The sequence below is a fragment of the Oryctolagus cuniculus genome, chromosome 10, assembly GCF_051225735.1.
Source record: "Oryctolagus cuniculus isolate XC-2025 breed Fujian yellow rabbit chromosome 10, ASM5122573v1, whole genome shotgun sequence".
NCBI classification, from domain to species: domain Eukaryota; kingdom Metazoa; phylum Chordata; class Mammalia; order Lagomorpha; family Leporidae; genus Oryctolagus; species Oryctolagus cuniculus.
In genome coordinates, this window is record NC_142876.1 from 10,281,993 (window position 1) to 10,294,492 (window position 12,500).

Here is a 12,500-nt window from a genome sequence, read left to right on the forward strand (position 1 = left end):
TTTTTCCTAAATGGTGGAAAATTGTGAAATGATAAGTAGTATACTTTTCAAGTTAATATATTTCACTCTTAAAACCAGTATTGGGATGGTTTCATCTTAGGGAAATTTCTGTTGATCGCATTTTCCACATTCCTAGGAGAAAGACAACAGCTGCTATGGATTGTCGTGTGTGAAGAAATTGAATTTAAATAGTGTTCATTTTGTTTCTGGTCAATGCAGTTATTATTTGCAGAGACCAAAAAAGCATCATGTTGTAAATGGAAGGACACACGGAACCAAGGGCCAAGTTACTTTAAAAAGACAGCAGCTTAAACTCTAATTCTGTTTCATTTGTACCTGTATCTTAATTGGCTCTCACTTGTCCAAGCATGGAGGAGACTTTAAAGGAGGTAAATATGTAACATTTCTCTTTTTCTCATTTATGATGAATGTGTTAGGTTTAGATAAATGTGGTGTTGCAAGCTCATCAGAAGGCTTGCTGGATTTGGGAAAAGCAAAGCAGAATGTCCAGATAATCTTAATTTCAGGTGACCAACAAATAATATTTCATTATCTTTCAGTCCATTTCTTGTGGCTGAAAACATCAGCACTGTCCAGAACGATGGGTACATCATCCCATCACTCTTTGTAAAATTTTGTTTTGTGTATACCCCTACATAATACATATATGAGTAATATATTGCTATAACATATACATGATTATATATATTACTATAAATATTCCATGTTTCTAAACCTTATATAATGATATGATACTCTATTAATTCTTCTGAAACCTGCCTTTTTCACTCAAAATTCTGTTTCTGAAAATCATTATCTTAGTTTTTTTTTTTCTCTTTATCTGAAAGCAGAGTGATATACAGGAGAGAGAGAAGAAGAAGGTAAAGAAGAAGAGGAGGCAGGGAGGGGATGGAAGGGAAGAGAGATCTTTCAAATCTGCTATTTCACTTCCCAAATGCCTTCCACACCCAGGGCTGGGCCAAGCAGAAGCCAGAAACCCAGACCAATCCAAGTCTCCCATGTGAGAGACAAGGGTCTAAGCATTTTCGGCATCCCCTGCTGCCTCCCAGGGCCAGGCAGTGCATTAGTAAAATGCTGGATCAGAAGTGGAACGGAGACTCTCACCCAGAAACTACAGTATGAGATACAGGAGTCCCAAGTGGCATCTTAACCGCTGCATCCAATGAGCTTGCCCCACCTTGTCTTAGTTTTGTTTCTCTCACAAGCAGACCTGGAAATGGAAATCTGAGTAAAAGCAGCTATGTAGAACGTTCTGGGAACCCCGGTAGCTACATGTGGGAGTGATCCAAGCAGTCAGCCATCTATTACGGCTGCATGTTAAACCAGGAAGCACAGCGGGTGCTTGAGGCTTGGCTCTGCAGCGAAATGCTGGGAAATGTTGCAAAACACTTGCCTTGGAGGAAAGGAGCAGAGATAGCCATAGACTAAGTCCCAAGAGGAGCTGGGTAGGGCTCCTCAGAGAGCGGCTGTGAACTCCGGGAACTCCGGGCACCTCCAGCCTGGCAAGACTTCCTGCCTGCCGTTCTGAGACTGGTGATGAGCCTGCTGCACGGAACAGAACACAAGGGCAGTTGGAAGGTGGCTGATGCACAGATTCCTGGAAGGCGGACAGAATCCTGGTGAAAGATTTTGAGGTCAAATAACGAAAGTTTACTTCTCAGAGAACCAAATGCCGTGACATTAAAAAGGATGAAGATTGGAAATTGGACTCCAGACTCCATTGCTTACTGGAAAAACTTTGACCCAACAATCTCTATGGTCCTCTTTCTCAAACGCAATATGGGCATATGCATTCCATTTATATATTGGGTTTTTATTATGAGTGCTAAACAGATTCCATCTTTAGCAGTGTTCTCTGCTTGCTGCTACAAAACCAGGTTTCCTTCCTTGCCACACTAAGCGGTTCTGTGACGTATATCTGAGCTGTAGCCAACATGATGTGAAGGAAATGACTTTTGGCGTTCATACGCCTGAACCATATGACCCTCCCAGGCTGTGTGCCTATTCCAGCTGGCTGGAGGGTGCACCATCCCTAGGGAGGACTTGGAGATTAAAGACAGCAGAACCATTTCACCCTGGGCTTAAAAATGCAGGAAAATAAACCACATTACTGATATTACCTCAAAAGCACTGGTAGCAAGCAAGAAATAAAAGACTATTTGCTTCTTTAATGCTTGGGGATTGTTAGAGTAGCTTGTATTAACCTAAATAAACCATTCTTTGTTATTTTCAAATTCATGACTGGAAGCAGGATTCTTACTCCAAACTGTAGTAGAGTATCTTAAATGGTTAGCTTTTTAACTGAATTACAATGTAATAAATTACAAAAACTGCATATTGTATATCTACTTTCTGTTTACTTAAAATACATAAGGCTTTAAATAGATAACCAAAAGGTGTCAGCATTTAGTATAGGAACCAAACATAAAAAGAATACTTACAGATAAGGGTATGCAGTCCAGAATAAATACAAAATGTATGTCAGTCATTTTTTATGATCTGTTTTTCAGATCCAGAACTGCAGGATATAGTCTCAGAAAGCAGTGCTAGTCTGTTCTGGAACCTACCTTCACCACCCTTGTCCTAAATCAGTCATGCAGTCCCGTGGCCTCACCCGTGACTGAGAGGACATGGATGTATTTTCAGCCTACTGTCCCTCAAGGCGCTTGTGAGCGAGGTGGAGTCTAAGTTCCTATTCCAGGTCCTTGCCTGGTACCTGGAGAAGCAAAGTACAGGCACATACACGGTGCACAAGCTGATAAAATGTATTTAAAAGGTGAGAAACACACACACACACGCACGCACACACGCACGCAGGCAGGCATAGTTCAGGATTAGAGTGGGCCAGAATGGGACAAGGATGGGGGAGGAGAGTAGACAGATAGTAATGCCTGTGCACCCCTTTCCTCCTCGCCTGTGGAGGGAGGGGGGAGAGGGGAGAGAGTGAGACCCTGCCAGTTACCTGCCTCTGATGAGGTTGGAAGAGGTGTGGTTACAAGACACCCCTCAGGTCCCAGGTGAAGGGAGACAGGTCCTGGGAAAGTGGTTATTTGACTGACAGGTAGGCAGATAGGATTGCACAGGGCAGGGAAGGTGTGGCTTCCAGCTCCCAGCCCTAGTCTAGCTGCAGACTCAGCGCTGACCCTCAGAACAAAAAGCACACAGGAAGGTGCTCCACTGCTCTCCGCTATATGTTGTGGGGTAACCGAGACTCTGGCTTCTTTCTCGTGAGTGTGAGACACCGAGCAGAGATCCAAGCGGAGAGTCTGGAAAATGAGGAAAATCCAGGGTCTTGGTGATGGATCTAAACTCAAGTTGTTGCTTCATAGAACCTGGAACTGTACTCCTCAAGGCTTCTGTTTCTATGATTGAACCTGTTTTTCTCACTGTTTAACACAGCACCGGGTCTGGTTTTCTGTTACTATTATCTGTGTGCATCTTAAATCCTCCAGTATCTTCCACAGATTTAAGAAAAACATTCAGGAGCAAATAAAATCCAGATAACTTTCTTGAAATTTTCCAAGCTGCTTCTGATTTATTCTGTTTTTACTAATAATTGTATTTAAATACAGAGAGACAAAAATATAAAACATGGCATATTTAGGAAAATAATACATTCGGATTCTTATTCTTTCCTTTTTAAAAATTTATTTTATTTATTTTTGTCGCTCCCCCTCTTCGTGGAGGAACGACACTAAACCCTGCCTAGGCTTCATATCCGAGTCACGGCACCATTATGTCGCTCCCCCTCTTCGTGGAGGAGCAACACTGAACCCTGCGTTGTTATTTTGTCTGCTCAGCCCTCCCCGGGTTTGCTGCTGGTTCTTCCCGGGTTGGCTACCGTCCCTTCCACCTCCGTCGAAGGGCGGTTCCCCCTGCCACATTCCCCACTTCCGCGGGGGAGCGGCACACCGCCGGCCGGCTCTCTCAGGGGCTGCACAGGTGTTCCTTCAGATAGATGTTCCCCTTAGATGTTCCTGGTGCATGTTGTCTCTCTCCTCCTTTATAGTCCTTTTCCACCAATCCCAACTCTGCTACCCACACGCCGAGTACGCTGCTCTCCTCCAATCAGGAGCAGGTCCTACAGTTTATTGGTTGAACTGGAGGCAGCTGCGTAGAAGCTGTTTCTCCCTTCTCAGCGCCATATTGTGGGAGAGCAGATGCATAGAATAAGTCTTAATTCCAGTAACTTAGTCTAGTCTGAGTTGCTCCCAGTTGCTCCCCACAATTTTAAATGGGGATAGAGAGAGAGACTCTTCCAACTACTGGTTCATTCCACAAATGGCCACAATGGCCCAAGCACCTGGGCCATCCTCCTCTGCTTTCCCAGGCCATTAGCAAAGAGCTGGGTTGGAAGTGGAACAGCCAAGTGTCCAACAGGTGCCCTTATGGGATGCTGGCACTGTGAGCAACAGCTTAACCCACTGTGCCACAGTCCTGGCCCCTGAGTTCTTATTCTTTAAAGAGATAAGGAGGGTGGTAACGAACCTGGTTCACAGAAGGAAGGCACAAGCAATCACTGTCATGTTGATCAAAGGAGACACTCAGCTGTGTATTCATGGGTATGTGTCTGCTGTACCATTCTCCAAGATGATCTGACAAGCTTGAAATTCTTGACAACCGAGTCAAAGCTGGCAATCCTCTTGATCTGCATGTGAATACTGTGAGTCAATTTGCAGGGAAAAGCCCAATACCTAACATGTTACTAAATGTCTAACATTATTTTTCTAACAGATCTTTCAGAAATTAGCTTTTGAACAAATCAGCTCTTGCTCAGATCTCAGTGGAAGCTAGAAACGAAAGCCATACGGGTGCTGTGTGTGTGAATGTGTGTATTTCTCATTGTTACAGTTGCTGTTTCTGGTAAGTGCTTACAGTGTTAGATAGAAGATGGAGAGATAAATAGTGCTGTAAATTATATAATATGTACTTGCCAACTGAAACCCATCTAACAGGGCTATAGAACGAGAGCAGTGGCTTCAGGTACAATTACTGACCTGCTTTCAGGGCTCATATCTTCATTCCTTTGTATACAGATTTATTTTCTTTAAAAAAAAAACTCTCATTTTGTTTGGCTCCTTTTATAGGCATGGGCTAATCTCTACTGAGCTACATTAACATGAGTACGTATTAGCCTTAGTCTGGTTGATGCCAAGGAAATAGGCAGGGTTTGTATCACTGTTTTCTTTTGAGTTAAACAGAGACAAGATACTGCCAGCAACCAAAACCAGAGTAACAGGAAAAGGAGTTATCCTGAATTTTATGTTATGATGGGTATGGAAATAAAACATTTGCAAACCAATTTTAATGCCTGTGTGTAACCTTAGCAATGAGACTACACCTGGCTTTGTCTCCTTCAATTGACTGAAGCTCAAATATAAACTTTTACTGTAATTGGTTTGGCAATTTTATAAAAGTCACTAATGATTTATACCTCTATGGGTATCCTAATAAAATTTTTAAAATCAACTTTATTTTTAGAGCAGTTTTAGATGTACAGTAAAACCAAGACATATGTACCAAGAGTTTCCATCTGTCTCCTTTCCCAGCAAGTGCATAGCCTCTCCATTAGCAACATCACCCAAGGAGTGGAGGTACTTTCTGATAATCCTTGAATCTACATCGACCGTTATAACCCCAAATCCAGAGATTCCATTAGGGTTCACTTGTTGTGTTGCACATCCTGCGGGCTAGGACAAATGTACATCTTGCAGCGTAGTCTCACTGCCCTAAAAGCCGCCTGTGTTCTGCTTCACACATCTCTAGCAGCTGTTGATCTTGTTACAGGCTCCACGATTTTCCTTTTCCAGAGCATCATATAGTTGAAATAATATACTATGAAACCTTTTTTAATGTTTTTTTTTAAGATTTATTTATTTATTTGAAAGTCAGAGTTTTACAGAGAGAAGGAGAGGCAGAGAGAGAGAGAAAGAGAGAGAGAGAGGTCTTCCGTTGATTCACTCCCCAGATGGCCGCAATGGCTGGAGCTGTGCCGATTTGAAGCCAGGAACCAGCAGCTTCTTCCGGGTCTCCCACATGGGTGCAGGGGCCCAAGGACTTGGGCCATCTTCTACTGCTTTCCCAGGCCACAGCAGAGAGCTGGATCAGAAGTGGAGCAGCCGCTTCTTGAACCGGCGCCCATATAGGATGCTGGCACCACAGGCAGTGGCTTTACCCGCTATGCCACAGTGCCCGCCCCTATGAAGCCTTTTAAATTTAGTTTTTGTTTTTTTTTTTTTACTTGCTAACATGTATTTCAATTTCCTCCATGTCTTTTCAGAGCTTGATTACTCCTTTTTTTTTGTTTTGTATAATATTCCATAATACAGTCTATTTACTTATTGAAGACTATTGTGTTTGCTTTCAAAGTTTGGTAATTACAAGTGAAGCTGTTATAAACCCTCACGTGCATGCTTTTGTATGGATAGATTTTCGGCTCATTTGTGTGATTGTATGATAAAACTATGTTTAACTTTGTAAAACACTGTCTCCAAATTTTCTGTACCATTTTGCCTTCTTGACACCAATGAATGAAAGATCCTGTTGTTGCATCTCGTCTCCAGCATTTAGTGGTATTAGTGTTTTGGAGTGTATATACCAATAGGAGAGTTTAGCCATATCTCATTGATTCAATTTGCAACATACCAAGTAGAGCTTCTTTTCATAGGCTTGGTTGAAATCTATTTCTCATCTTTGATGAAGAGTCATAGTGTGTGGGTGTGTTGAAGTATCAGAAACATCTGAAGTTTTAAAAATTTATAATACAGAAGCTGGCATTTGGCTTAATGATTGAGACACTGGCTAAGAATTCTGAGTCCCACATTGGCGTCTCTGGGTTCTGATTCCTGGTTCCAGCTTCTTCCTAATGCAGACCCCAGGAGGTAGCAGGTGACAGCTCAAATAGTTGGTTCGGTGCCACCCATATGGCAGACCTAGATTGAGTTACTTGCTCCCAACTTTGGCAGGCTTTGGCCCTGCTCAGCGCTGGCACTGTAAACATTTCTGGAATGAGGCCGGCAGATGGGAGCATTCTCTGTCTCTCAAGTTAATTAATTAATTACTTAATAATTAAAAAATTATGACATGGAATTTTCATAGATGTTGCATAGTTTACTTACCATTAGGATACTGTTCTTAGAAGGCATGGGAGATTAATTTAGTTTTCAGTTAATCATGAAGAAAAAGACCATGGGTGCCTGATTAATTATGTCATTAGTTACCTATTAATCCTAGTTCACTCCTCCTAAAACTATTCAGTCGCTTAGAGGGAATTCATCAAAGTTAAAAGAATCAATCAGAGATTTTGCTTTTGATAAAATTATTAACTGTCAACATTATGAAAATTACGAATCAGATTCTGGCTGAAAAGCCCATGAGAGTATTTCAGGCATGGAAAGCCAAGACACTCTAGCAAAAAACAACAACAACAACAACAACAACAAAAAAACAAAAAACAAAACAAAACAAAACAAAACAAAAAAAAAAACCCTAAATGAAAGATCTCTGTGAGTGAGATCCCAGTGGAAAGAACAGGTCATCAAAGAAGGAGGTACCTTTCTCTGAAGGGAGGAGAGAACCTCCACTTTGAGTATGACCTTGTCTAAACAAGATAAGAGTCGGAGAACTCAAGGGGCTTCCATAGCCTTGGAAACTCATGACTGGTGCATAGGGAGATTACTGATGCCATAAACAGGAGTGTCAATTGGTAAAGTCAACAACAGGAGTCACTGTGCACTTACTCCTCATGTAGGATCTCTGTCCTTAATGTGCTGTGCATTGAGATTTAATGCTATAACGAGTACTCAAACAGTATATTTCACTTTGTGTTTCTATGGGGATGCAAACTGTTGAAATCTTTACTTAATGTATACTAAACTGATCTTCTGTAAAAAAAAAAAAAAAAAAAAAAAAGAAGAAATTATCAATTCCCAACTTGACTCTCACTGGGATTAAACATGACAATAGGTCTGATCTGATTTCATCATCATTTAAAAAATCATCTATTATTTTTCACTTTATGTTTGTGTGGGAGCAAACTGTTGAAATCTTTACTTAATGTATACTAAGCTGATCTTCTGTATATAAAGAGAATCGAAAATGAAAAAAAAAAGAAAATTACGAATCAGAGATTATGAAGGCCCATTTTGTAGATGAAGAAACTCCCAAGGAGAAGGTGTAACCCACATAACAAGTTCTCAAGGAAGAGCAGGACAGTGGCTGAGCCCATCATTTCCTCATTGTTTGCTGACCCCTTTCATTGTAGCAGGAGCTTGGAGCTCCTTGGAGAAGACAATTTTCTGGTTATATTTCCATCCTAGGTTAACTTCTACTCAGTTTCAGTTTTCATTGACTTTCCTTTCAATGATTTTTATGCTGAAGCATTGGTTAATTCTCTAATCACAAAATGTTTCCTTGCTTTGTTTATTTATCCTATGTTTTGTTCCAGAAAGAAATTCTCTAACAAATAACACAAGTGGCTGTATCACTTTTGAAGAGAAAGGATGATGAAATGACAAATGAAATCCATCCAATGAAATTCACTCGTTAATGCAGCCATCTAGTTGATCGCACAAGATCAAGAACCAATCAATCTTCAATCAAATTTACTGACATGTGCTTAGTCAGTCCAGTACTTCATGCCATGAAAACACAATCAAATCGTCATACTCATTTCTTAGCTTCACAAAATTTTCAATCTGAAAATTAAGACAAAAAGCAGACAATGTGTTATTCAGCTGCTGGGTGACATGTATGGACTCCAACTGTGAAAGTAACATTAAATTCTAAAACAGTTGCATGCTATAACATTTGATGATTCTTTTCTTTGTATTTTTTTATTTTAAAATAACTGTGAACTTGAAAAATAGATAAAATTGTTATGTAATTTTTCAAATAAGGAAACTTAAGTAACTTAAGTAATGTCCTGGTGTCAGAAGAAAGAAAGCAGCTAAACCAGGACACGAACCCACGTCCTGCCATGATTTTGTCATTGCACACTGCTGCACATCTTTGAGGCTGCAGTAGTTGAGGTAGGCTCATGAAGTACATGGTTCTTGTGGGGGATAATAAATGATTTGGGGGATTTAAACGAGCATTGGTAACAGGGAGAGAAATCCAAGGCAAGCCTATTGGATTAAGGCAGGCGATGAATCAATATGTTGCCAATAAGAAGTAAATTAGTCTGTACAGTGAGAGGGGTTTATAACTGAGAGAAATGGGGAGCAATTCTGTATTGTACAAATAGCAATCAATAACGGTTGTTGATTTGCAGTTTCAGTTTGTGATACTGTGTCGTTTATTGCTTCTGAATTCCTGAGACATATTGATATGCAGCCTGGCTGTATATATAAGTAAATAATGCTGAAAAGTGCTAAAGGCATTATGATTCATAACCAATATATTTCTGGAACAGCATACTTACAGAGAACCATGCAAAAAACCTAATGCATGCTCTCTACACCTAGGTTTTTTATTCTTTCTTTAGTTGGAAATGAAGAATGATTATCTCAAGTGACCCAGAGTCCATAATGTGTTATAAAAGATGAAAAAAGCAGCACGGAGCCTGAAAAATCATCAGTGGATCAGTGATTTACTGAGAAATCTGAGTTGGCAGAAAGTTCACTTTAGAAAGTTAAGTTCCCTGGAGAGAGTGCACCAGCTTCACATGAGTAATAATAAATCTGAATTATAGGAAAGTAATGGTGATTTAATTCACAGGATACTATTTATTCCCAAGTTTTCCACTTGTTTGAAATATTAAAACTTTGAGTAAAATTCTCAAACTAATTTCGTGCAAGGGCATCCCACTAGATTCTTATTTCTCCTCCTTAGTGATGGACAGAAGCAACTGGAAAGTAATAAAGTACATGAAGCCACTCATCAAAGGTGTGACAGCCAAGAGATTACAAATTATTATAAAGCATGGCAAATTCAGTGTGCACTAGGAATGCTAAATAGTGAGGCAAAGTTAGCCAGGCAGGCAACATAAGATCTGTTAAGTTGGAATATATTTCATTCTCTAAAGGAGAAACACTTGGGTTGCAGAGGTAGCATTCGTGGGATCCAGCATGATATGAAGAGCAGGTGCAGGGTGTGTGTGTGTGTCTGTTCATCTGTCTGTGTGTCTCTCTGTGTGACTATACTTATAATGCATAATCGTGGTAGATAAAAGTAGTTATTTTAAAGGTTCAGCATAAGATGGATAGTTCCAATTATTTAAGTAGATTTAAACATTATTCATTATACACTAAACACTGTTCAGTAACTAGAATTTTAAAAATGATTTAGACAGTAGAGGCTCTTCTCTATCTTAAGAAGGAAGATAAATACACAAATAGGAAAATGGCAAAAACATGTATTTAAGACAATATGTTACTCCATTTTGTGCTGCTATAAGAAAATATCTGAGGAGCTGGCCTTGTGGCTCACCTGATTAGGTTGCCATCTGCAGCACTGGCATCCCAATAGGAACCAGTTGCAGTCCCAGCTGCTCCACTTTCGATCTAGCTCCTTGCCAATGCACCTGCAAAATTAGCAGAAGATAGCCCAAATCACTGGGCCCCTGCACCCATGTGGGAGACTTGGATAGAGTTCCAGGCCCTTGGCCTCAGTCTAGCCCAACCCTGTTCATTGTGGCCATCTGGGGAGTGAACCAGCCAATGAAGATCTCGCTCTCTCTGTCTCTCCCCACCCTACCCCCCATAGCTCTGGCTTTCAACTAGATAAATAAATCTTTCTTAAAAAGGAGAAAACATTTGACATTGAATAATTCGTAAGGAACAGAAATTCATTTCTTGCAATTCTGGGGACTGCGAAGTCCAATCAGGGACGTGCCTCTGGTTAGGGCTTTCTTGCTGTCATCTCAAGGCAGAAGGGGTAAAGTGGAAGGGAAGGAGGGAGAGTGAGAGACATTTGGGAGGGACAGAAAGATACAGAAGGAAACACAGAGGAGAGAGAAAGAGAAAGGGAGAGACAGATACAGAGAGACAGAAAAGAGAGGGGGCAGAGAGAGGGGGTCAGACGCCTGTTGTTTCAGGAGGAACCCACTCCCACTATCACAGCATCAATCCCCTCATGGCACAGAGTCTTCAGAAGCCGATCACCTCCCCTGGCCTCACCCCCGTACTTCTGGGTTGGTGATTATCTTTGCCACGCATGCCTGGGGGACACATTTAAAGCACAGCACGCCGTGACGTGAGTCTGCAGCGGGACTGTATCGACATCAGAGCCATCGCCCCAACCTGTGTTGGCCTCCCTTGACGGACCGAGGGTGGTTAAGGCCTTTGCTGGTTGTTGCTGTTGGGAGCTATGTCAGTCATTGTTTCAATTCTTAAATCATTTCCAGCTGAGATTGCTGAAATTACACCCGAGTGACAGATATGGAGAGTAATAGAAATTGTCAAAAACACTAGAATAAACTATGAGAAAGGTCCATTTATAAACCATGCAGCCAGGTTCAAGAAAAGCAAGATTTATAAACTGTTAATATTCTGATTGCTTGTATGACTTGGTCAGCTTATCAAAAGCAAGCATTTTTAAAAGTAGGACTTACCGGCTGGCGCCGTAGCTCACTTGGCTAATCCTCTGCCTGTGGCGCCAGCACCCCGGGTTCTAGTCTCAGTTGGGGCGCTGGATTCTGTCCCAGTTGCTCCTCTTCCAGTCCAGCTCTCTGCTGTGGCCCGGGAGGGCAGTGGAGGATGGCCCAAGTGCTTGGGTCCCTGCACCCGCGTGGGAGACCAGGAGGAAGCACCTGGCTCCTGGCTTCGGATTGGCGCAGCACCGGCCATAGCAGCATTAGGGGGGTGAACCAACAGAAGGAAGACCTTTCTCTCTTTCTCTCTCTCACTGTCTATAATTCTCTCTCTGTCTCTCTCTCTCACTGTCTAACTCTGCCTGTCAAAAAACACTAGTACCCTTTTTGTATAATTTTCTATGTTCAAGTATTTTATAGGATTTTTTTTGCTGTATGACAAAGTGCATTTTTCCCCAAGTTATACTTTCAAGCAAATCTTATTTATACATTGCATAGCTTATTATTATCCTGGCTATTGAAATAGGATAAATAGAATATCCTCACTCTTCTGTGTAGTAAAATAAAATTTTGTAAGGTCTCCTAATTGTTATTAACTAAATAATTTTCAGAGTTTATGATATTTTTATGTCTATATCTAGGAGCCTGACTATAATAGTATGTTGTTTCATAGTTCAATTAATAAATGTATCATTTAATTTTAGTCTTTTGTCAGTAAAAATGATCACTATTTGATTATTCTGACATTGGTCTTAAATCCTAAGGAAATTCATTCTAATAATTTTCTTCCCTTCCTCCATTTAATTATCTCAGTCTTATCATTTGCCACTCATTTTGATCCTACTTGAATTTTCAGGATCAGCCCTTGGCATCTGATTAATTAAAACTAGAGATGTAGCTTATATGATTTGAAAGAGAAAGGACTTTCTGGTGTGCCAAAATTTTTTCT

At 40.9% G+C, this 12,500-nt stretch overlaps 1 protein-coding gene across 1 annotated transcript in view; it reads left to right on the forward strand.

The window, feature by feature from the left end:
- Window positions 1–8,779, forward strand: part of TMX3 (thioredoxin related transmembrane protein 3) — a 61,004-nt gene extending 52,225 nt beyond the window's left edge. The window contains exon 17 of the transcript XR_016213885.1: window positions 8,468–8,779. The gene's annotated coding sequence lies outside the window, so the exon portion shown is untranslated. The remainder of the gene's footprint in view (window positions 1–8,467) is intronic.
- Window positions 8,780–12,500: the final 3,721 nt, after the last annotated feature.